Consider the following 24,986-nt stretch of genomic DNA (forward strand, 5'->3'; position numbering starts at 1 on the left):
TATATATATTTACATATATATATATATATTTACATATATATATATATATATATATTTACATATATATATATATATATATATTTACATATTCTTTCCTCTTCATGTTGGATCAAATTGTATAAAATATTAATGATCAACTTTATAGTTTCATAAGAGTATGGATACTTCTCTAAGTTACTAGGTTCCTCAAGAAAACATATAGTAGTTACATGTTGACCTTATATCGTTAATTTAACTAGAATAGTGAGCTTCACTAAAGACATTCTGATATAATTCTTAGATCATGCATAAACTAGCATGTCATAATCAATTCTAAATGTTGAATCCGTTGGATTTGGATTGGGATGATGACTTTGACAATTTCACTAAATGAGTAATTTCATGAAGATCAAACAATTTAAATTCTAAGTATAGGTTCTATTTTCATGGGATCAAAATATAAGACCATGATTTGTTATTTTAAAGTATGTCCTAAACTATGTACCAAAGCAATGATAATGAAGAAAAGACATAAAAAATAATAAATATTTAATTTTTTTAATTAATATGTATGTTTTCATTGATTTGGGACATACTTTGGACAATACATCCTTGTCCAAAATATGAGTGTATATTTTTCACCTAAAGAATCAAATTCAACAAAGGCAAGAAATTCATCATTTGGTGAGGCATCAAACCCAATCAACAAAAGTTCATCTTACAAGTGACTCCAGATTTCTTTTCATGAGTGTAAACGTATAAGCTTTGTTTTTTATTTGGCAACACTCCTTATAAGCTTGTTTTTGAAGTAAATTAAAATTCAACAATATTATTTTGACAACATATATATTACAAATATTAACCATATTTTGATTTTTTTTAGATGATGTTCTTGTTAGAAATTTATAATTTCTAATTAAGGTGGACATCATATATTTGATACAATGATATCGACTATTTATTTCGAGGGTTACATTATAAGTGATCTAATTACTGACACCTCATAGATTTCTAAAGTTGGTAATAGATATGGGCTTAATGGGTGGATACCCATCAGGTTAACCTATAGGGAATAATGGGAACCCTATAAGTTAACGCATAAGGAAGGTTATGATCCCAATACACCAAATTACAAATAGTTTTCACCTCTCCCCATTAGAGAGAAAATGAAGGTCCCAAAAGGAATTAATGATTTGGTTGAGGAAGACCATCATATCAAAACTCTCTCAAAAGGTTTTTAAATTTGGGGTTTTTTATGCTTCCGCTATTGGTCATGAAAATTGGGTATTTAGGAATAATGATGGTAACTTTTATCTACTTCCGCTTATATTTGAATTATGAGTAATTTGTATTATGAATCCTTGTAACATGTATTGAAGTATATATTCAGATCTGTACATGAACATTGCATTAACTTTTGTGACTCTGTTATGCAATATGTATATTATATATGCACTAATGCCTTACGGTTGGAAACTAATTTTGTCACTTTACAATTTTGCAATTTGTTAAAGTATGTATAACGTATATATGGGTTAAGATATATTTTTATTTTGTACATATACAATTTGGAATTCATGTTCTTGTATATATATTGCGAATTAAGAATTACATTTATACATATATAATTGTTTCCAGCTTGATGTTACTGTGATGTCTGGAATTACTGATTAAAGTTAATATATATATATATATATATATATATATACACTTAATGCTTAAAATTATATATGCATTACTATGTTAGTGTCTGAAAGTGTATATATATATAATGATACATATATGTTTTAAGATATGTAAGATCATATTCGATTTGGAATTTCGATAATGATTTGTATCTAGTTTTATGTTTTTCAATCTGGATCTACTTTGCATTTGATTAAGATTGCATCCATTTTTATGGGTTGATAATCTTTTTTGACTTGAAATTATATTGTGAGATTAGATTTGTTAATCATAAAAGATATCAAATCTGAATGTTTTAATTCCAATATTATATATTTTTTATAATGGACTCATATTGTTTACCTTTTGTGTGGTAATTATTTTTGAATTAATTGATGCAATATGTTGCCAAATTAACCTCTAGTGTAGATATTTATTAAAATTATGCAGATGAGTATCAGATTATTTATGCAAATTGTGTTCGGCCCAAAGTAAGACACAATTTGGCCAAATAATAACATACTTGTGATGATAAATATGTAACAATTATAAAGTTTTTGTTTCATGTGAATGATAGTCGGTCCAAAGAAAGACTATTATTTGACAGAACTAATTGCTAAAATTTGATCATTACGTTGAGAGTATCACTTACAAATTAATTTCTCTATCCAAAGACTAGAAATTGATGTTGTGCTAGGTATCTTGTGATGACTAATTGCATTGGTTGGTGGCTAATTGCATTATTAAGGGGTTGTTATTGTTGAAGCATTGTTTTTGTTTGGACAGTGTGTTATGTTATGTGAATGATACAATACTACTAGTAGGTTATAGTATATATATATATATATATGGATATAAATAATATATGTTTTGGATTAAGTGTTAAATTAAGCTCAACTAAATGCTTTTTCTTTTGGAAAATAAAATTGATTGACATTTTAAGTGAACTTATTAAACATGAAGTCGCCAAAGTGACATCTATTCTATGAATTATTCATAATAAATGTTAAATGTTAGTGCATATATGTATCCATGTGAGTATTAATCGGTCCAAAGGAAGATTATTATTTGGCCGAATTATATACACGCATGTGATGGTAAACATGTGATTATTATAAGGTTGCATATGTGAATGGTAAATCAGTCTAAAGAATGATTTATTATTTGACATGCATTATGATCAATGTTTGACCACAAAGAAGAGTATCATTAATGGTTGATATGAAATATCAAGCCAATTGTATGTTTGGATTTTATGCGAATAGTGATCGGCTCAAAGGAAGATTACTATTTGGCACAAATTACAAATATACTTGTAGCAATAAATATGTGATAATCATATGGTTTTCCATGTGAATAGTAAGTCGGACCAAAGAAAGGCTCATTGTTTGGCAGAACTGATTATCAATATTTGATTACTACATTAAGTATACCACTTTCAAGTTAATATTTTTGTCCAAAGACTGAATATTAATATTGTGCTAGGTAATTCGTAATGTGCCTCATTATCATTTGAATTTAAAAATTAAAGTTGAACATGAGTTTAATTGCAAGAATATTGCAATTTGTTTTGTTCTTTTACTAGTGTTACATATATTTCTGCTCAAATTAAGAACGTCTCATTGTTGAATGGAACAAACTTTAAGGTTTAGAATGAATCCGTAGAAATTATTCTCGGCTGTACGGATTTAGATCTGGCATTTCGTGTGGAGAAACCCATTTCCACTGCGGAAAACCTCGATGAGGCTAAAATTGAGAAATGGGAACGCTCTAACTGAATGTGTCTGATGATCATGAAACGCTCTATTTCAAATGCATTTTGGGGCTCTATGTCTGAGGGTGAAAGTGCAAGGAAGTTTCTTGAAGAAATAGAACAATTCTTTGCCAAGAATGAAAAGGCAGAGACGAGTAGCCTTTTGGCTAAACTCATCTCCATGAAGTATAAAGGTAAATGAAACATAAGGGAGTATATTATATGGAGATGTATAATCTCACATCAAAACTCAAGTCACTTAAGTTCGAGCTTGGTGATGACTTGCTCATACACTTGGTTTTGATCTCGCTTCCTGCACACTTTGGGCAATTGAAAGTGAGTTATAACACTCAGATGGACTATGTGCAAGAGGAAGAGAGACTGTAGAGAGATAAGACTGAAAATGCTTTCTTAGCTATGACCTCTCAAAATAAGATAAGAAAGAACAATAAGGATGATGTGAAAGGGCTATTTGTGTTTTTTCCTCACAGAATGTGGAATTGTTCTGCAATACAATATGCTAGGCAAACCTAGCATGAAGAGTGTTGTTGAGTGATTAAACCGAACTCTTAAGGATATGGTGAGAAGTATGATTAGTCATTCTTCCTTGCTAGAGTCTCTTTAGGGGAGAGCTTTAAAGACCACAATTTACATCCTTAATAGGGTGCCAAGTAAAGCAGTTAACAAAACCTTATATGAATTTTGGACTAATAAAAGACCAAACATAAAACACTTGCACATTTGGGATTGTCCAGATGAGGTGCAACCTTATAGGCTACATGAAAGAAAACTGGACTTAGAAACAGTTTGCTGCTATTTTGTTGGCTATGTTGAACACTCTCGGGGCTATAAATTTTATGATCCCACTTCAAGACTCTATTTTTGAGACGGGAAATGTAAGATTTCTTGAGGAAGTTGATTTTGGGAAGGAATAGAACATAAGGAATATTGTCTTTGAAGAAGAACGTGTTACTAATAGTGAACAAGTTCTTGTGCCTATTACTATTCAAGGAATAAGCTAGGTAATAGGAAATAATGTTCAGAATATTGTCCCTGACAATATTTCAGAACAAGATAACAATGAGGTTCTCCCTCAAGTACGTGTAGAACAAATTCAACAATCTCAAGAAGTAGAAGTGTCATTAAGGAGATCCACTAAAGGAAGGAGAAGTGCAATTCCTAATGATTATATTGTCTTTCTTCAAGAATATGAGGATGGCATCAGGTTAATAGAAGATTATCCATTGAACTTCTGTCAAGCCATGAAAATTTCTAGCTCTCAAAAGTGGATTGATGCCATGAAGGATGAGGTAAAGTCTATGCATGATAATGACGTTTGGGATCTTGTCAAATTACCTAAAGGTGCAAAACCTATTGGTTGCAAATGGATATTTAAAACCAAGAGGGATTTGAAGGGTTATATTGACAGATATAAAGCTCGTTTAGTAGCTAAAGGCTTCACTAAAAAAGAAGGCGTTGATTGTAAAGAAACATTCTTTCCAGTATCTTCAAAGGATTCTTTTAGAATAATATTGACACTAGTAGCTCATTTTGATTTAGAGCTACATCATATGGATGTTAAGACTACGTTTCTAATGGTGACATTAAAGAAACTATCTATATGGTGCAACCATAAAACTTTGAGTTAATTGACCCAAAGTCAATGGTATGCAAATTAAAGAAATCCATCTATGGCCTTAAACAAGCTTCTCGTCAATAGAATCACAAGTTTCATCAACTTATTATCTCGTATGGTTTTGAGGCAAATAAAGTTGATGATTGTGTGTACCACATATTTAGTGGGAGTAAATTTATATTCTTGATATTATATGTCATACTACTTGCGAGCAGTGATATGGGACTATTGCATGAGACCAAGAGATTTCTAACGAAGAATTTCGAAATGAAAGATCTTGGGGAAACTTCTTTTGTATTAGGTATTCAAGATCGCTCTCAAGGTATCCTAAGGTTGTTACAAGAAATCTATGTTGATAAAGTCCTAGATATATTTGACATGAAAAACAATAAATCAGAGGATACCCCTATATCTAAGGGAGACAAGTTTAGTCTCGAACAGTATCCGAAAAATGACCTTGAAAGATACGAGATGTAAAGATTCCTTATGCATCTGCACTAGGAAGTCTAATGTATGCTCAAGTTTGTAAACATCCCGATATAGCATTTGTCATGGCAGTTTTTGAAAAGATATTTGAGCAATCATGTAATGCATCACTGAAAGACATTCATACTAGTTATGTGTTACTTAAAGAGAACACAAGAGTACATGTTCACTTATCGGATGTCTGAGAATTTAGAGATCATTTGATACTTTGACTCTGATTTTTTTGGTGTCTAGACAACAGACACTATACCTCTAGATATGTGCTTATATTGGTTGGAGGTGCTATATCTTGGAGATCTAATAATCAGGCGCTCATAGCTCCTTCAACCATGGTTGCGGAGTTCATGGTTTGTTTTGAAACATTGGACCATGACATATGGTTGCAGAATTTTGTTACTAACTTACATGTGGTTGATTGCATTGAAAGACCACTAAGAATTTATTGTGATAATAAGTATGTGATTCTTTACTCCAACAATAAAGGAGTTCTACAAAGTCAAAATTTATTGACATCAAGTTTCTGGTTATTAAAGAAAATGTTCAAATAGATAAATTTTCATGGAACATATAAGGACAAATTTTATGCTAGCTAATCCACTAACTAAGGGTTTGTTACCTAAAGTCTTTCATGAGCATATTGCTAAGTATTGGTCCTTATGATACCTTAGTTCAGTGGGAGTCTTCATGTTTTATTATTTACTTTGGACGTCATATATAGTTTTATGCATAATAAAGTTGATGGTTTATTGTTCTATTTTGAACTTATGTATTGTAACTATTGTGTTGCAATTAAGGACTTTGGATTGATCTCACTAAAGAATAAAGAAGGACCAGTTGAAAATAGACATGTTTGAAATCACATTGCATGAAATTTCCATGTCACTCATCCATATTTGATCTATGTCATTGAGTATATTGATATGGTGATCATCGTGATCGAATCACGCTTGCATGTGATGAAAGTCGCGGTGGTTCCATAGTTGATATATGAGATGGACCAGATTGTATTAAGGAGAAGTCTAAATGTAAATAGCATACGGATGCGCGCCTAAAGAACTTGTGATATAATTGTATCAGGAAGATATGAAGCCCAAGTGAGAGATTGTTAGAAATTTATAATTTCTAATTAAGGTGGACATCATATATTTGATACAATGATATATGCTATTTATTTCGGGGGTTACATTATAAATGATCTAATTACTGATACCCCATAGATTTCTAAAAGCTGATAACGGATATGGGTTTAATGGGTGGATACCCATCAGGTTAACCTATAGGGGATAATGAGAACCCTATAAGTTAACGTATAAGGAAGGTTATGGTCCTCAATACACCAAATCACGAATAGTTTTCACCTCTCCCTATCATAGAGAAAATGAAGGTCCCAAAAGGAATTAAGGATTTGTTTGAGGAAGACCAACATACCAAAACTCTCTCAAAAGGTATATCAAAGGAGTAGATCAGAGAACATGAATTCAAGGAATTCAGGTATGACTTTATATCCTTGTTTTATATTATGTGTGAGAATCATGATATTCAAGATCCTAGGATTGATATTTCATCAATCATTGAGAAATATCTAACAGTTCTATCCCATCAACTGAACACCTCGACCGACCAGGATGAGACCCACCCGACCAAATAAGGTCCAAACAAACACGAACCACGCACTTATGTCACTCTCACATAAGCCACATAAGTGTCACTGACACTTCATTAAATGTATCCCAAATTGAATTCTGTCACACCCCTTGTAAAGTTTGTCTGTCCCCTTAGGCCAAGCAAGTTCAACTTGGAGGCTCACATCACCTCGCATCAAGTGTCATTGTTCCTAACACCTCATTTAATGCATCCCAATTGACCTCTGTCACACTGCCTACAACTTCAACTTGTCCCCTCTGACAATATGATCTGAAACAGACCTACTATGCGGCGATGACATGTCTACTACGCCCCTATGACACATACTTCAATCACCATCAGCCACTAGATAGATGACATGTTGCCTCATCATTTACTATAAATAGGGGATATCCCCTTGCATGAAGTATCTCATATTCTCACACTCTCTCATATCTTAAATACTACACTTAATCTCATAAGCACATTAATTCTACCATTCATTGCTAGTATTTACTCATCCATTTTCCAGTAATCTTTCCTAGACTCATACTAACTTGAGCGTCAAAAAACATTTTTAGATACCTCCCCAGTGGGTCCAAACTCTACAGCTACCAAATCAGAAGACCGCGACACACAAATATCCAGATATGGCCAACGGAATAACCAGCAAAAAGAAACAGATGGCATGTTGGAGATGCTTGTAGAAATACAAATAAAAAGTAGGTGAGAAATAAAAAATAGTTAACCTGTTATAGGAAACGATGATATAACACTACTCATCATAATTTCTTTTTCACGATTAGTAAGTAGATTAGATAGTCATTCTAATACAAAATCTTTTTAGTTGATACAATCAAATCTTTGTGGATCTTATCAATCATGATCCAATTGATGATGAGAGCCCATAACAATTTTAAAAAAATTTGCATGTTAATTGCCATACAGACAAATGCTCACTACTCAGTCGATAATGCCACCCTTCTTAATGATTACAAAGTGTACAGCCCAAAGATTACTTTAAAAATTGTTGAACCTTTTCCCAATGACATGCGACAACTTGAAAAAAGCTCACAAAAACATTTAAGCTATGAACAATATATAAGCAAAATATATAATCATTGGTCAGTAAATCCATTTTTTATTTTAATAAGACCCAGTGGCACTAATGCTAGGAGGAAACAATTGTGTGGAAGGGGTTGAATCTAAAGGTTCCAGAAGCGAATATGGATGATTTGAAGAAAAAAAATGCTATATTAAGAGACGGTATAATATATAGAGTTTTTCAAATGCTAAGATAAATTTATTTAAACATCTTCATTCCAATAAAATGGTGACACTTGTTAAAATATAATACATAATTTTAATCATGTTTTCCACTATTTAAATTTTATATGGTTATCAAAATTTTATTAGATGGAGACATAATTTGGAACACACTTTTGTAACATAGTTTATGACACTTTTCTAAAATATGATTTCTATTCCTTTTTACTATAAGTATAAATAAAAAGGAAAATATATGCTATCTTTTAGCTTTGTGTCACTTCATGTGATAGGAGGTGTGATTAATCAAAAAAATATTTAATAATTATAATTCCAACTAATCAGAATTGATGATACATGATGCAATACAAAAAGTGGGATAATAGAAGTGCATAGTTATATGATTTATGTCATTCAACATCCGAGTCAGTAGTAGGAGATGTGTTCGGTAAGATGTGATGTAGTCCTCCTTAGTCACATCGGAATTTAACAGAAATACCCTAACGAAAAGGATGAAAAAGGTCTGTGAATTTAAAGAAAAGGATTGGTGAAAAAATTTAGGGACTAAAGCTAAAACTCACATAATTTGTAAATAACTAAAATTAAATTAACACAAAAAATTATGTGACCATTTATGTTTGCATTTTTAATCATTTTAGGTAAACACAAGGACGGAACAAAAAACATAAGAGAGAAACGCGGAATGTAATTTACCCATGGTTTAAATCATAGCTAAAGAGCAAATAAAATACGAAGTTATGGCTTTTCTATAAGATAAATCGTAGTTAAGTAGTATATAAATATTAAATTGTGTTTTTGCCATAATACTCATTTAAATCATAGGCAGTTCATCGAGAGAAAATGTAAATCATAGGCACGACTTTCACCACTATTGACATCCTAACTAGCCATCTCTATTTACACTCCCTGCTGCATCATGACACCCGACTGAATCAACGCTTGGAGGACATTCTAATACCACAAATGTATATCTCTAGTGGTGTTTTGCATTGACTTTGGGTTAGTAGTGGTCGGTCGATGTTTATAGTTGTGGTGGTGATGATAATCAAGTTGGTAGTTGTCATTGGGGTGATGATGTCTTGGTGAGCAAGGTGACCACATTTATGGTGGAGGTGAAGCTGGTGGTAATTATAAGAGTAAATTATACTGACACCCCCTGAGTTTTAGTGAAATTATATAAATCACCCATCACTTTTCTACACCTATACAAACCTCCCTAGGTTTTATACTTTCATTACATTTACCACTCATGCATAAGAAATAAGTGTAATCTTTTAAACGTTTAAAAATGTGATAAATGCAATTAAGTTAAACAAAACATGATATATTGTGTAGACAAGTCTAAATAATATACAAATCAATGTATCTTTATTATTTTCGGTTAGAAAATGCATCAACAATTCTAGAGAAATATTGTTTAAGTCGCTCTTATAATATAGTGTAACGAACTAAAAATAATAAAGAAATATTGACTCATATATTATTTGAACTTGTCTCCACAATATATCATATTTTGTTTAGTGTTTAACTTAATTGTGTTCATGACATTTTTTGTTTAAAATATTACATTTATTTCTTATGCAGGGGTGGTCAGTATATAATGAAAGTATAAAAATTAGGGGAGGTTTGTGTAGGTGTAAAAAAGTAAGGGGTGACAATGATCACTGACAATTGATATAGTAGTGTTCATCACAAGGGTGACGATAATCATGGTGGTAAGCATTGGGTTGGTGGTGGTTAGGGTGATTATCCCTAAAGGATGGTTAGCCATGAGTGATTTATCTTATTAGAATAAAAGCTAGAAATTAAAAAAAGACATTTTTTATTAATTTCAAAATTCAGCTAAAATCATTTTGGAAATGAGTAACAAATTAATTATGTTCAATTTTTTCCTCACATAAATTATGTTTAGAAAATACCTTTCAAAATCAGAAGTTAGGAACAAGGAACTACCCCAAAGAGACATTATTTTTTTATTATCCTTTGGAATATAGTGGCATGTAAGCAAGAGTCATTTTCATAGAGCAACTTGGTTTTTAATACCTTGGGTTGCTTGTTTCATATGTATTTTGTGAAAAAAGACATTGCAATGCCCATCAATGATTGGGATTGTTTGCTTATTTTCTTCTGCAACTCCAACATGGTTTTGTCTCTGTATATAACTTGCTTGGAAAAGCAGAAGCACATGTTGCAGCTATAGCCCAAAATAGTTCTTTTCAAGAAAGAAAAGTCAGAAGGATATTTCAAACATCTTCACACAAATAAGGAGGGATTGTTTTTACTCATGTTTTTAATGATAAAATTATTATTTCATAGTAAATAAAAGAATAAAAGTATTATTATATATTGTATTTTGTGTGTTATTTGTGACACTTACTCTCCATCAATGGAGTAATGGAGAAAATTCTTACTCTCATCACATGCACTTTGCTGCCATCAGCCCAGCAATGATATGTTTGGAATAATCTAAAAATTAAGTTAATTAAAAAAATACGTTTCAATTATTTTAAATACTTATATAAAAAATTATAAATTTTATATGGGGAGGAGAAATATTAGTTACACGAATATCTTTAGTCTTCAATTGTATATTTTGATAAAAAATTCAACACAATAATAATGAAAACTCTAACAGAGTATACGCAGTGGATAGTAATTTCATCAACTACTTGCTAGAATCTATAAGGAGCAATAACAAATAATGCAGTAATTAAAAACACACAACGACACTAGAATTTTAACGTGGAAAACCTTCCCAATGTGAGAAGTAAAAACCATGTGCATAAGCTAGTCAATCAAGCTCTATTACGATCAAAATAGGAATATAAGAGTGTTTTCAAAATACAGCACAAAACATGCTCAACAATACACCATACAATAGAGCAACAAGCTTGAAAATGAGAACACATGAGTTGCAGAAAAAACAAGAAAAACAACCATGGTTTTGGCTCATTTTCTACCACCTCGGGCGTCGTCTCACTGATGCAACCGTTCAGAATGAAGTACTATAAGCCATGAACCTGCTGTCCAAATTTCAGCCCAATCTAACGGTGAACGAAGACGTAGTCGTAAATCTCCTACAGTTGCTCTGAGCTCCTGCGGGTTGAGTTCTTTCAATTTCTCTCTCACTTTTCTATTGTCTTTTTTTTGCATAAACTAAATTTTTTTTCTCAATTCTCATCTGACCCTATCCATTAGGTTAAGTGAGACAAATGAACTTTGCCCAACTAGGTCTTTCTTTACATAGGTAGGGAGCCCAAACCCAACATTTTTTGCTACAGCTGAATTCTATTTTAGTGCTCTATGTTTAAAATAATTTGTTTTAGCCCATTATGTTTTAAAATTATGTTTGTTGTGGACAACCATTCATAATCCTAACAAAGATGTGTTTGGAAAATCTATTGTTTTTACCGAGTTAGGATCCTCTCCATTAATAGAAAGGTAAGTGAGCATTTTTGCACTTACATGTAGGGGTAAAATTGTTATATCGTTATATCGTAAGGGTAAAAATGTCAAATCATATTACATTTTTCTTTTGTTTTGGATGTACTTGTCTCTCCATTAATGGAGAGAATCCCAACTCGTTTTCACCCTAATCTCCCTATGTTCACCTCCTTCTTGTCCAATCATCACCACCCCTAACAACTACCCTCTCATCTTTTATTAGATTAATATAATAATTTAATTGGTCTTTAGAAATTATTAATTTGAATCAAAGTACACCAATAGTGGTTAGTAATTAATGGGGTATGTTGGTTAACTCCACCTCTCTCAATTTATGCCTAGTTTTCATTAGGATAAATTATTTTCTCTAATAACTCACTAAATTCTTCTATAAATAAAACATTGTATTAGAAAAGTCGTGTTATTTATTTGCTTTCTTATGAATAGAAATACAAAATGAGAATTTGAGAAATATATGAAGGTGTTGTGTTATATAAAGAATGAAGAAAACTAAGTTTTTAACCACCAAGTATTGTACAAAGGGAAGAGGAAGAGGTAAAAGCAAAGACAACCTCAAAAGCACACTAAAAGAGAAACCAAAATAAACCAGATATTTATGAGTCATTCTTCTTTTATCACATATGAATGTCATAATGTCAAGATCATGATTAAAAGTTTATTATGAATCATTAAATAAATAAAAGTTTAAAGTAACAATCTTCTCCATCCTTTATTCCACTTTATTTCTTCATATGAGCTTGTTGAACCGACATAAGGTTCCATGGGAGGACTACAGTAGAGGGGCAACGTTGTCAGATAGAGAACATGGAAAAGTTTGTGAGTACGAAATTAGTAGTAAGGTGGCCATGGTTGGGCCTACATATTTAGTTGGCTACGGATATGGCGGAGCACTACCGGTCTAAGGAAGTAAACGTCATAATCCAAATAGGACAATGATGACAACAATTTAAATGACAATATGGTTGAGGTTGGTCAACGTAGATGTGAGGGAAGAGATGACGATGGCTTGTGGTGGTAGTGAAGGAACTTACCTTGGCTTAGTGATAGGTGGAGAGGAAGGAGGTCGACAAGAAACTTTGGCTAAAAGCTATGTTGAAATTAAAGGGTATTTGCTATCACATTCCTTTGTGACATTACATGTGCCAGAAAATATGATTGACCATAAAAATATTTAATAATTACAATTTTTGTTAACCAATCAGATGCGATGATACATGAAGTGGTACAAATAGTTGGACAACATATGTGCTCCCGAAATTAAAGGGTTGGGTATTGAAGGAGACAAAATAAATGCTTAAAGTAGTAAATTGTATTGATAATATCGTGAATAAAGATAAGATGATATTGTGATTATTTTATATACAAAAGATATAATATAAACATATATTTATACTAGTATAGACTCATAATTAGATAAGGAAACAAATCATAAAATGAAATAATCTCAATTCTAAGATATCTTCTAATATACTCTAACAAATCTAAGATATAATCATCATAATATATATTATCTCTATGTTTAAGCATCTCTAGATATTCTCTATATGATACTTTAAGATATTTGTATATACTTTCATATATATTCTAATACCCTCTCAAGTTAAAGCTTACTAATCTTTAAACTTGTTACAAATAATCCCTTTTATAAAAGAAAGTAATCATAATAATTATGTGGCTTCAAGGGAATCCAAAAGATCCAACAATGCTTGCTCTAGTGATGTAAGATTCTGCTAAATCTCTAGAAAGACCAAAAGGCCAATTGTTTCGATTTCTGTAAGCAACACTTGTTGAGGGCAGTCACAGAACCCGAAAGAGATTAGTTCCTTATAAAAAAATGTGAGAAAATATATTTGGTAGTACAAAAAATGGGCTACAAACGTTGGTGAAATCTAAAATGGAAACTTGATGAGTTTTGTAAGATTAAGGCAAAAGAAATTAAAGAATATGAATAAGATAGATTGATCAATGATCAATGATGAGTTTTGTAAGCTTTTAAGCAAAATAAATTGAAGAAGATAGATTAATCAATGATGAACTTTACAAACTCTAGGCAAAAGAAATTGAAGATGAAAAATATGAAGACAACACCACATAATCATCCATGACAAAAGCTATCTCGAAGCTTAACCATCATGAACATAAGCAAACAATGTTAAACCATTTATGGCAGAGGCTATCTTCAAGCTTAACCATTGTGGTCAAACACTATCTCCAAGCTTAACCACTATGGAGAGAAATAAACAACATTTAACCATCTATGGAAGAAACTATCTTTAAACTTATCCATCGTGGACATAACCAAACAGCACTCAACAACACATATTGGAGCTATAACAAAATCGTGCACTAACAAGTAGGGATGTTCAAATTCAAACCGATCCAAAAATAAAACTGAAAAACGATTTAAAATAGATTGAAATGCAAAAACCAAATGTATTTAAATTGTGTCAGATTTATTTTTAGAAAAAAATCGGTCCAACTCAGTTTTTTGTTCCAACTTTAAACCGATGCACACCAGATTGAAGTGATATGGCAAAGTTTAAGTGTATAACACTTTAAGTCGTTGTTGGCTTGTTGTTGTTGTGCTCATATTTTTAAAATTATGTTATTTTCAGTAATGTTGTTATTGTCTTGCTAAACACTTTGCTTTAATGTTGCTAGACACTTTTCCCCCCACTCTTTATGAACACTATTTTTTGTTGTTGTTTTATTATTGTTGAGCATTCTTTTTGCATTTTTTGCTTATGCTTAATTGTTTGTTTTTCCTAAATTACAATTAATATTTTAAAGTATATTATGCCTAATATTCAGTTGTTTTTATGATTTTTGAATGTATGTACAATGTTAATCTTTATATAAAGAAAAATTGATTTTAAACTAAGCCCAAATCGCGTATAATTTAATGGATAGGATTGGATCGAACATCTTAATATAAACAAATCGGACTAAATCACAAGTTAATAATGTGTTTGGATCAGATAATTTTTTGCCTAAAAATTGATCTAAATCGATCGCGAACACCCAATCAAACAAGAACATATGCAGGAAGAGAAAACCAACATGCTATAGAGGGAGGCTAGAAGGACGATAAATAATCAAAAGGATCTGACAATGGGAAAAATGATCACAAACCTAAAATTCCCTTAAGGGAGATATCATGGCTTTGATACCATGTTGAAATTATAGGGTTCGGGTATGGAAGGAGAAAGAGTAATGCTCAAAATAGTAAATTGTATTAATAATATTGTGAATGATCCTGAAATGATATTGTGATTTTTTTTAAACAAAAGACATAACATTAACCTATATTTATAGTTTTATACTAGTACTAGACTCTTAATTAGATATAAAAAAAATCATAAAATAAAATAATCTCAACTCTAAGTGTTTTTCTAAGATGCAATCATCATAATATGATATATTATCTCTATAACTAAATATCTCTAGATATTTTTATAAAATACTTTATGATATTTTAATATACTTTCACATATTGTAATAAGCCACACAATTTTTAGATGATTTCATGAGGTTCTTATTGGTTATTGATAAAGGAGACACGTGAAAGATTTTTAAATATAAAGGATTAAAATAAAATCATTTTAATGTAAACCATTTCTTTAAGAAATTAGTACTACTTGAGCTAAACTAGTAATTCCCATTTTTTTCAAATTTTATTTTTTATGTTTTGACTATAGTCACAAAATTGGTTTCCCTCGCCCACATACTCTCAACCAGTTCGCGAGAACCAATTAGTGGTTGTTCAGGAATCATGGACACGAAAAGGCACAATAAAATACTGCAGCCGCAAGGGAGAAAAATAATAAACAGCTGCATGGGAGAAAAATAATGCACAAAAATAGGAGGAATGAAGAAACCGTAAAACCTAAATGGGCTTCTAAGGTTAATTGATTATTTATATTTTATTTTAGCGAAGTAAATACTCTTAAATATAAAAGGACTTATTTGCTTAATGAACTTATTTGTTTAATTATTTTGGCAAAGTAAATTAGCTTACTAAGTAATTTTTAATCTTTTGGCATATGGATAAATGTCTATTTAACTATTAGATAAAAAAAATATTAAAACTAAAAGTTAAAAAGTACCAATTAAAATATATCACGAACTCAACTACCCTGTACCGAATAAGTATATGAGTTTAATATCTATGCATTATCAATATAAAGATTTATATACAATTACTATATTATTTACTATTTATTTATATTACTTTTTTTTGAAAAATCAATAATAATAAAATATGAATGTCGAATGATATAGTAACAAAAATCTTTCATACATTTTTTTCCTCTCTTGCACACATGTTTGACTAATAGTGTATCTATACCATCTGACTAGTCAATTTTATCCATTTTTGTCTCTGTTCAATCCTTCAAGTGGACCTACCTGGAAAATTCATGCACTAATTTTCTCCATTTTTTTTTCAATCTAGTCAGCGGGTCAACATATGGCAGTATGGCATGAATAAAACCACCAGAAGCAACTTGCCTTAGCAGTTTCTTAGTCTGTGTCACATTGAAATAGAAATATCAATCAAGTTGATAAATTAAGTCAAACAGGCCTTAATTATCAAGGCTTGAAGTGTGAATGTCGGCTTCAAAATGGGTAACAAAGATTGAAATTTCAAGCCTCTGATAAATTTTTCAATGGTGGTGGACCTATTTCTCTTATTAATTGAGGTTTATGGTTTTGTCTAAAAAGTTTGTATATCATCTTGACGGGTTAGCTAAAGCTCAAGCTTCTTAGTCCACCATATACCATCCACAAGAAAAATGGTGCCCACTAAAAATAAATTTGTTAACATTTAACAAGCATGCTGCGATTCTTTCATTTGATAAGAATAATTAATTGCATGTAATTTGCTTAGCCACATCAGGGTGCTGGCTGATATTTAAAAACATTAGGATAATTATTTTTTTGGTTTTTTCTTGTTAGCTCCAAATTAGATTTTCGGAGAAATGAAATATAGATTATTCAATGCAAGGAATAACAAGAAACATGTTAGGGTAAACATTATAGTATTAGAATCAGTAGACCAAGTCAACACAAAAGCTTGCTCACATGTTACCCACAAGTAACCAGTCTTAATAATAGTATATTGCCTACTGCTAAGTGCTAACATGCAAATTGGGATAGTAATGAGTAAACGGTTTCACAAAGTATAGAGTAAGGTGCTAATCTTTTAACTAAAATTATTATTTTAAGTTCTTGTTCAAGGGTTTTTTTTGTTTGATGACACAAATATAATACAATGACAAAAGGAGTTGAGATTGAAATTCACACTTCCTATACATACATACTTGATTCTTAGAGTAAATTCATTTTTGAATATTTCATGCAATGACCTCAAAATTACAAAAAACTAATGTCTTAGTCAATTTAGTAACTTATACAATAAAATTCTATGTCTAACAACTTTACTCATGAGTTTAAGAAATATGACCCTCATAACATGCTTATATGTCTGGTAGTCCATGCATTCAAAGTTGAGTTAAATGCAATACCTCAATTTTATTAGTCGACAATGTGTTGGTCCATACTTATACTTTATTAATCTACATTTATGTCTTGTAGTCTAGATTAACAAAATTAAGTTATATGAACCACCAAACATACTTCTATGTCTAGTAGTCTATGTCATCTTGTTAAAGATAGAGTTATAAGATTACAAGATTAGTTCTATGTCTAGATACTAGCAAAGTAAAATGCATGGGATGACAAGTAATACAAGTCTATGTCTAGAAAATGTATCAATTATTGAGTTATACAAGTTCAAAATAACACAAGAGACTAAGCAATTTATTCAATAATCATGCAATAAAATGATCAAACATTAACCAAATAGAAGAACTCAAATATAATCAAAACTTCATAAATTAATAGATGAATTAGTGTGCAAACATCAAGTTTATGTTACCTTCAATCCCAACAAGGATTTTAGCTACTCATGTTCACGAGGTATAAGTAAGATAGAGATAAAACAAAACTCATGGGATGATAGAACCACACACAAATGAGCATACATTAACTTTTCTAATACTTAACATTGATCGCATAACTCAAATGAGTTAAACCACCCTAGAAACTCAGAAAATATGTATTACAAGTGTGTATCTAATGGCTTTAGTGGGAAGTCCTTAAATAGTGTATGTATGTTGACTTTTGTGCTCAGCGCACGGCCTGTGCACTAGGCACAACCTCCAAGCGGCTATGCGCAACCTTTAAGTGCACCAGCTTGCATTGGGCGCATCTCCTAGTGTGCAGTGCACAACTCATTACGCTAAGCGCAAATATGTGCACTAAGTGTATGAGTTCTAGAGGCTATATGTTGAATTTCGTATTTTTACTTCATTGGCCCGATTATGATCAGGTTCGAATAGGGTCGGGACTCATCGGGTCTAGAACTGAATTCGGGTTCAAAAATTATACCCATTCAATTTTTAGGATCGGGTAGGGATCAAACATGACCCGACCCGTCACATGGTCACTTACTCATCATGTTTGTTTGTGTGTCTCTATTCGATTTTATACAAAATAATGACATCTTTTTGGTCAAAATATCATTGATTCTCTAATATTTCGTGATATATACATGATTAACAATATATATACATATATCATTTTATATATCCATAATAATAAATAATAATGAAAAGACTTTATCTAAAATAGGTATGGATTATATTTAATCGGATCTAGGGTCGGGTTCAATGACTGATCTTATCGTCATTTAGAGTCGGATTACCTTCGGGCCTAGGGCCGGATCCAAGTTCGAAATATAACTCGACCAACATTTGAGGTCGGGTAAGGGACAAGCCTTTATCCAGCCCAACCTAACTCATGCTTAACCCTAGCGTTAGGGGCTACGCTGAGCGCATGCTACAAGCTGTTATTTTCGCTGAGCGTGGCCTCTACGTTGGGCGTAGGCTCGCTAGAAATTTTCTGACCTACACTATGCGCCTAGGCTCAACCAATTTTTCATATTTTATTGATTCGATTGTTCACATTGAAGATCCATCAAACATCCTATCCAAAATTCAGCTGCATCAAACAGTGAACAAATATGTTATCACAATTTTACTCGGACTACTCATGGTTGAATCTTGCTTTTGTCTAAAACTTACCTTTTTGCAATAATTCCTCCAGATTAAGCCCATGAAACACTTAAGATCTGAGACTTGGTCACTTTTGGCCATTAACACCCACTACTATGGAGAAGCATATCAACCAATTCATGAACAAACTATATTGAAAATTAATGTAAATAATATGAAAACTATCTTTTACTAATAAGAACATATCTTCTTTCTATGGAAAAAATATTGTATATAATTAATTTTGGAGATCTATAAAGGCCTAAACCATTTAAATGAGTTTTTTTTGTTATAAGGAGAAAATAGTAGTACTCAGTAATATTTTTAGGGTCTAAAACAAGGGTTTTATATATTAACCTTATTATTTAACCACCTTTCTCTCTTTGTTTGAGGTGAAATAGAGTGGAGAGAAAAGGGTGAGAGTGAGAATGAAGAGAAAATGAATCTTTCTCTCCTTTAGATGAGAAGAGAAAAAGAGGGAAGAGAAGAAAAAGTGGGTGAGACCTATCACAAATAAATTCTCTCCTACTTTGGAGAGAAAAGGGAAGAGATAATGAACTTCTTTGTTGAAATCTCAAAAATGTCCTTCAATTTTATTTCTCTATTTATTAGTTTTCGATAGTACTAATATACATAGGTCTTTTTTTAATATAAAAAATATCAATTAAAACAAGTTAATTGATATTATAATAACATATATAATTTAAAATTATAACATTTATTTTTAATTAATAATAAAACAACAATTTTCTCTCTTCTCTTTATTTTAGGGACATTTTCGTCATTTGAATCATAATATAATTTTTATCTTCTCATTTTCTATCTAACCAAACAAAAGAGAAAGAAAAGAAAATATATATTTCTATTCATTTTCTTTCATTCTTCTATTATACTAAACATCATAAAAATCTACTCTTTTTTTCTTCTCTTTCTCACCTCTTTCTTTCTTACATCTTTCTCTCTTCTAATTTTCTTTTATCAACCAAATAAAGCATTAGCTTTCTTATGATTCCACATCAATAAACAAACTACATAAAAATTACGTCATTAGTAATCATCAGCTGTTGGGCAGTTGACACGTAAACAAAAAAAAAATAGAAAATTGTTCTAAGTGCAAAAGAGAAAATAGTGGTAGCAAGACAATGACACCACTATTACTAGCCTAGTTACCACAAATTATGGTACTCATTTCTATAATTGTGCTTACACTCCTCAATGTCATTACCATTTAGCTGCATGTATCTCTTTTTTCATCCACAAATTTGTCCTACTCTTTATATTATATCCATATAATTATTCAACAATAACCGGTAACATCATCATTGATCTAGGCATTATTATTAATGCAAACAAGTCATTTTTCCACCACAATTGATTTTAAATTAATTTCTCTTATAATATCAATTAAATTAATTTCTAATTACGTGGCCATTATTATCGTTGTTGACAAAACATCCTCCATGAACACAGAACTCACCCTCATATTCCTCAACTTTTCATTTTTTTAATTTCTAAATAGCTAATAAGTAATTGCTCAAAAGTGAAAATCATATTCTGTTTAATAATTAACCAATCGTATTTGTCAACAATGCACTGGTATTGGTGAATGAATTCTTTCGTTAATCTTCATATTAATATCTTTCCTCTTACAAATTTACACCCTCACTTCAACAAGTTTTCCTTTGGCAATCTGCTTCTATTTCCATTGATATCTCCTTCTTTACTTCTCTGAGTTCCTTTCCCCTTTTAACTCATTCTCCTTCGTTCAGGTCAATGTCGGAAAGGATTTGACAGCTGAAAGTATGTATCAATCCAAAGATTGGAAGAAGATATCATAAAGATAAATATGTCTCCAATTTCTCCACCAACTTTATCATCTATAACCTCCAAAAATTATATTTTCTAATTTAACTTTTCTATTTACTAGTATATTTTAATTATTAAAAAACACAAAACTTCATATTTTATTTTATGATAAAATCAATAAAATAATTTAGTTAACTTACTTGAGAAAAAATTGTAAGTTAAGACAATAATGAATAATAGAATTTTATTCATTATTACGATTACCATTATTATTACTATTTAACTATATATGTCAGAATATTATTCGATTTTGTATGATATTATTTGTATAGAGATTATTTTATTCTATGTTTATCATTATATATGTGTTTTCCTTATAACTTATATTAAGTTTATAAAATAGAATATATTGATATTTATATCATTGCAATTATCATTTTGATGTGATTGATTGAAATATTTGATTTGTGATAAGATTTTAAAGTTTACAAATGCTATGAAAGATTAATAAATTATTTAGAGTAAAAGATTTGAATTTAAAATTTATATACCGACAGTTAAGAGTTTTTTATACTGTCAATAAATTATTCATTATTGATTTGTTAACCATCATCGACTTAAACAAAAATAATGCAAATTAATGATGGATGATATACTGATAATATAAATTTCTTACACCATCAGTACATAGATTTTAGAGTAAATTATATTGACACCCCCTCAGTTTTAGCGAAATTAAACAAACCACCCCTCATTTATCTAGACCTACACATACCCCTAATTTTTATTACATAACCACTCCTGCATAAGAAATAAGTGTAATTTTTTAAATAAAAAATGTGATAAATGCAATTAAGTTAAACAAAATATGGTATATTGTGGAGACAAGTCCAAATAATATATGAGTCTATACCTCTTTATTATTTTTGGTTCGTTACGATATAGTATAAGAGCATTTTAAACAATATATCTATAGAATTGTTGATGCATTTTATAACCAAAAATAATAAAGATACATTGATTTGTATATTATTTGGATTTTTCGTCACAATATACCATGTTTTCTTTAACATAATTGCATTTATCACATTTTTTGTTTAAAATATTACACTTATTTATCATGTAGGGTGGTCAGTGTAATAAAAATATAAAAACTATGGGAGATTTGTGTAAGTGTAAAAAAGTGAGGGGTTAAATTCAAAACATTTTATCTTTAATAAAAATAAGAATTTGGATTAATGAAGATTTGATCTTTTTCATACAAAAATCTGAAAAATAAGAAGACGTGGGGCCTAGGAAACCACATGTCCATGACATCAACAAACAAAAAGTTTCTAAGCCATTTAGTATGACGAAAAAAACTTAAGTTATAAAATGATTTAGATATAAATTTTGGTCTTAAAAATTGTCATGCGTGTTGGTGATAATCTCGTGTATTATTTAAAAAAAAAATCCTTACTCATTAAATCTTGTAATACAAGCCACTTTTAGAAAGATTAGTGACTATTTTTAATTTATGATTGGATACAATGACATTTTTTTTCCAAACATATCCTTTATGTGATACTTAAAAATTATTGATAGTAATTCTACTTTATTAATTTGACTTTCTTAAGGAATTTTAAAGTCTTAATTAACATTAAAATAAGTCTTAATATTATAATCAATATATTGTGATTTCAGAGAAGATCAGAGAAATAAGAGAATTTGTGGAAGATTAATGATATATTAATATAAAAAATGAAAGCAATGAAAGTAATTTTAGAAGTTTAAAGTAGTTATTAATAATACAAAAGATAAATTTAAATATAAAATCATGTCATGATGGTTGTTATTTATTGTATTGTCTTTATTAGTAGTATAGATACAAATAATCAATCCTTGTCATTGTTGTACACCCTTGTCAAATCAATTATTATTAATTGAAAATTTTTCAAATTTGAATTCCAAAACATTTGCATTTAATGTCAAACCTATTTTTTATTTCCTCGAAATTTAAATATTTTGTGGATATTTTAAACCTCTTACTCCTCATAGTTCCACTATAATTATCCTTGTATTTTTTAATACTATTAAATTAATTATTATTATTATTTTGGAATTTATTTGTGTTTATTAGCAAGGTGTTAGTCTAGTAGTCTAAGACTCCACTAGAATCTCAGGATGACTAAAATTATTTCATCCCAATGTTGTGAAACCTGAGCGGGACATTAAACCACAAGAAGTCTCGTATTAGATTTAACCGGTTTGAATAGTTATACCGTCCGATCGGACGGTTGATTTTATATATAATTAATCATTTTTATCTATAAATATATAATTATATAAAAATACAAAATTTATATAATTAAAATTATATATAATTATATTGAAATAGCATATTTTTATCTTTTTTGGATTGAAGTAAAACAAAATATTAGAGCAGTATTCTATTTTTTTTAAAACTTTAAGTGAACCGTCTGGTTCACTTCTCGGGTTATTGAGGTTCAATAGGGTTTAACATGGTCTTACCGGAATTTCTCATGTTCAAAGCAATCCAACTCCTCATTCGATTAATACTACAAATCAGGGTCATTTTCAAGTCCGATATGCGATCAAACTGGTTAGACCGTCCGGTCTAGTTTGATTATCACAACACTGTTTAATCCTCTTCAAGCAGATGGTCGAAAATTAATCGTTTTCTATATGTAAAGATAATTGAAATAAATTAATCTTGTCTGTAAAAGAATTTTGAGTATTTTTTTTTGCTGAAGATATCTTATTAATGGAGAACATGGAGAGTGAGAGTGTTGTAGCGGAAGACCTATGAAGAAAATATAATAGAGAAAATGACACCAAGAATTTAATGTGGTTCAACAATTTGCCTACGTCCATAGCTGAAGAGCAACAAAGATTATTCCACTATGATAAAAGAGAACTCCAAGTGTTTCACTCACTTCCCAAAACCCAAGTACACCCAATTTCACTCTCACTCGATTATTTCTCACACAATTAGAACAAGAGAACAATAAGAGAGAATATGCACTAAGCTAAGTATTTGGTGTGTCTTAGAATGACATGAAACACTCATATTTATAGTCAAAGCTCTTGAAGATTATGTGGTCAAAGGGAAAAGAGCATTAATGTTGGTTTCACCATAGCCACTACTTTTTACTTGGCTAGAAATTCTCCCTTTCTTCAAGATGATCTTTAGCCACTTCCTTTTTGTTTGGCTCAAGACAGTCTTTTCATCATCTTTTTTTAGCTAATATTCAATAAATCTTCACCTTGGCTAAAAGACTATCATAGTTATTCTCCTGCTACTATTCTTCTTGCTCACTAGAGATTCTGAACATTAATCAAGTCTAGAAAATGTCTGAATTTAGTAGTTAGAACTGGCTTCATCATCATGTCCGTCGGATTATCTGCAGTGGGTATTTTCTCCACTCTAACAACTCTTCTCTCCACTATATCTCTGATAAAGTGCATTCGAACATAAATATGCTTAGTTCTTTCATGATACATTGGATTCTTTGTCAGATGTATAGCACTTTGACTATCACAATAGATGGTTGTTTCTTCGAGTTGTATACTCAACTCTTCAATTAGAACTTTCTCCGAAATGGCTTCCTTTACAACTTTTGTTACTTCGATGTACTCTGCCTAAGTTGTAGACAAAGCAACAATTGATTGTAGTGTTGCTTTCCAACTAATAGTACAACCACACAGTGTAAAGACATATCCGGTGAACGATCTTCGCTTATCTAGTTCTCCATCATAATCTGAGTCAACATATCTAATGATCTTGTTTCCAACATCTTTGACTTTACCATACAAAAGCGCTATATTTGTGGTACCTTTTAGGTAGCGCATAATCCACTTCACAGTCTTCTAGTGAACTTTACCAGGATTTGCCATATATATGCTTACCATACTTACTGCATGAGAAATAGCTGGTCTAGTGCATACCATGGCATACATGAGACTGTCAACTGCACGAGCATAAGGTACACTTGACATCTCCTCTTTTTAATTCTCAGTTTATGGACACAAGACTATTGAAAGTTTGAAATGAGTCGCCAAGGGAGTAGTGATTGGTTTAGCATTTTGCATGCCAAAGCATTCCAACACTTTTTCAATGTACTTCTTTTGTGACAGAAAGAGTATCCCCTCTTTTCTATCCCTCTGAATC

This window comes from Lupinus angustifolius, chromosome LG07 (assembly GCF_001865875.1).
Source record: "Lupinus angustifolius cultivar Tanjil chromosome LG07, LupAngTanjil_v1.0, whole genome shotgun sequence".
In the NCBI taxonomy this organism is placed as follows: domain Eukaryota; kingdom Viridiplantae; phylum Streptophyta; class Magnoliopsida; order Fabales; family Fabaceae; genus Lupinus; species Lupinus angustifolius.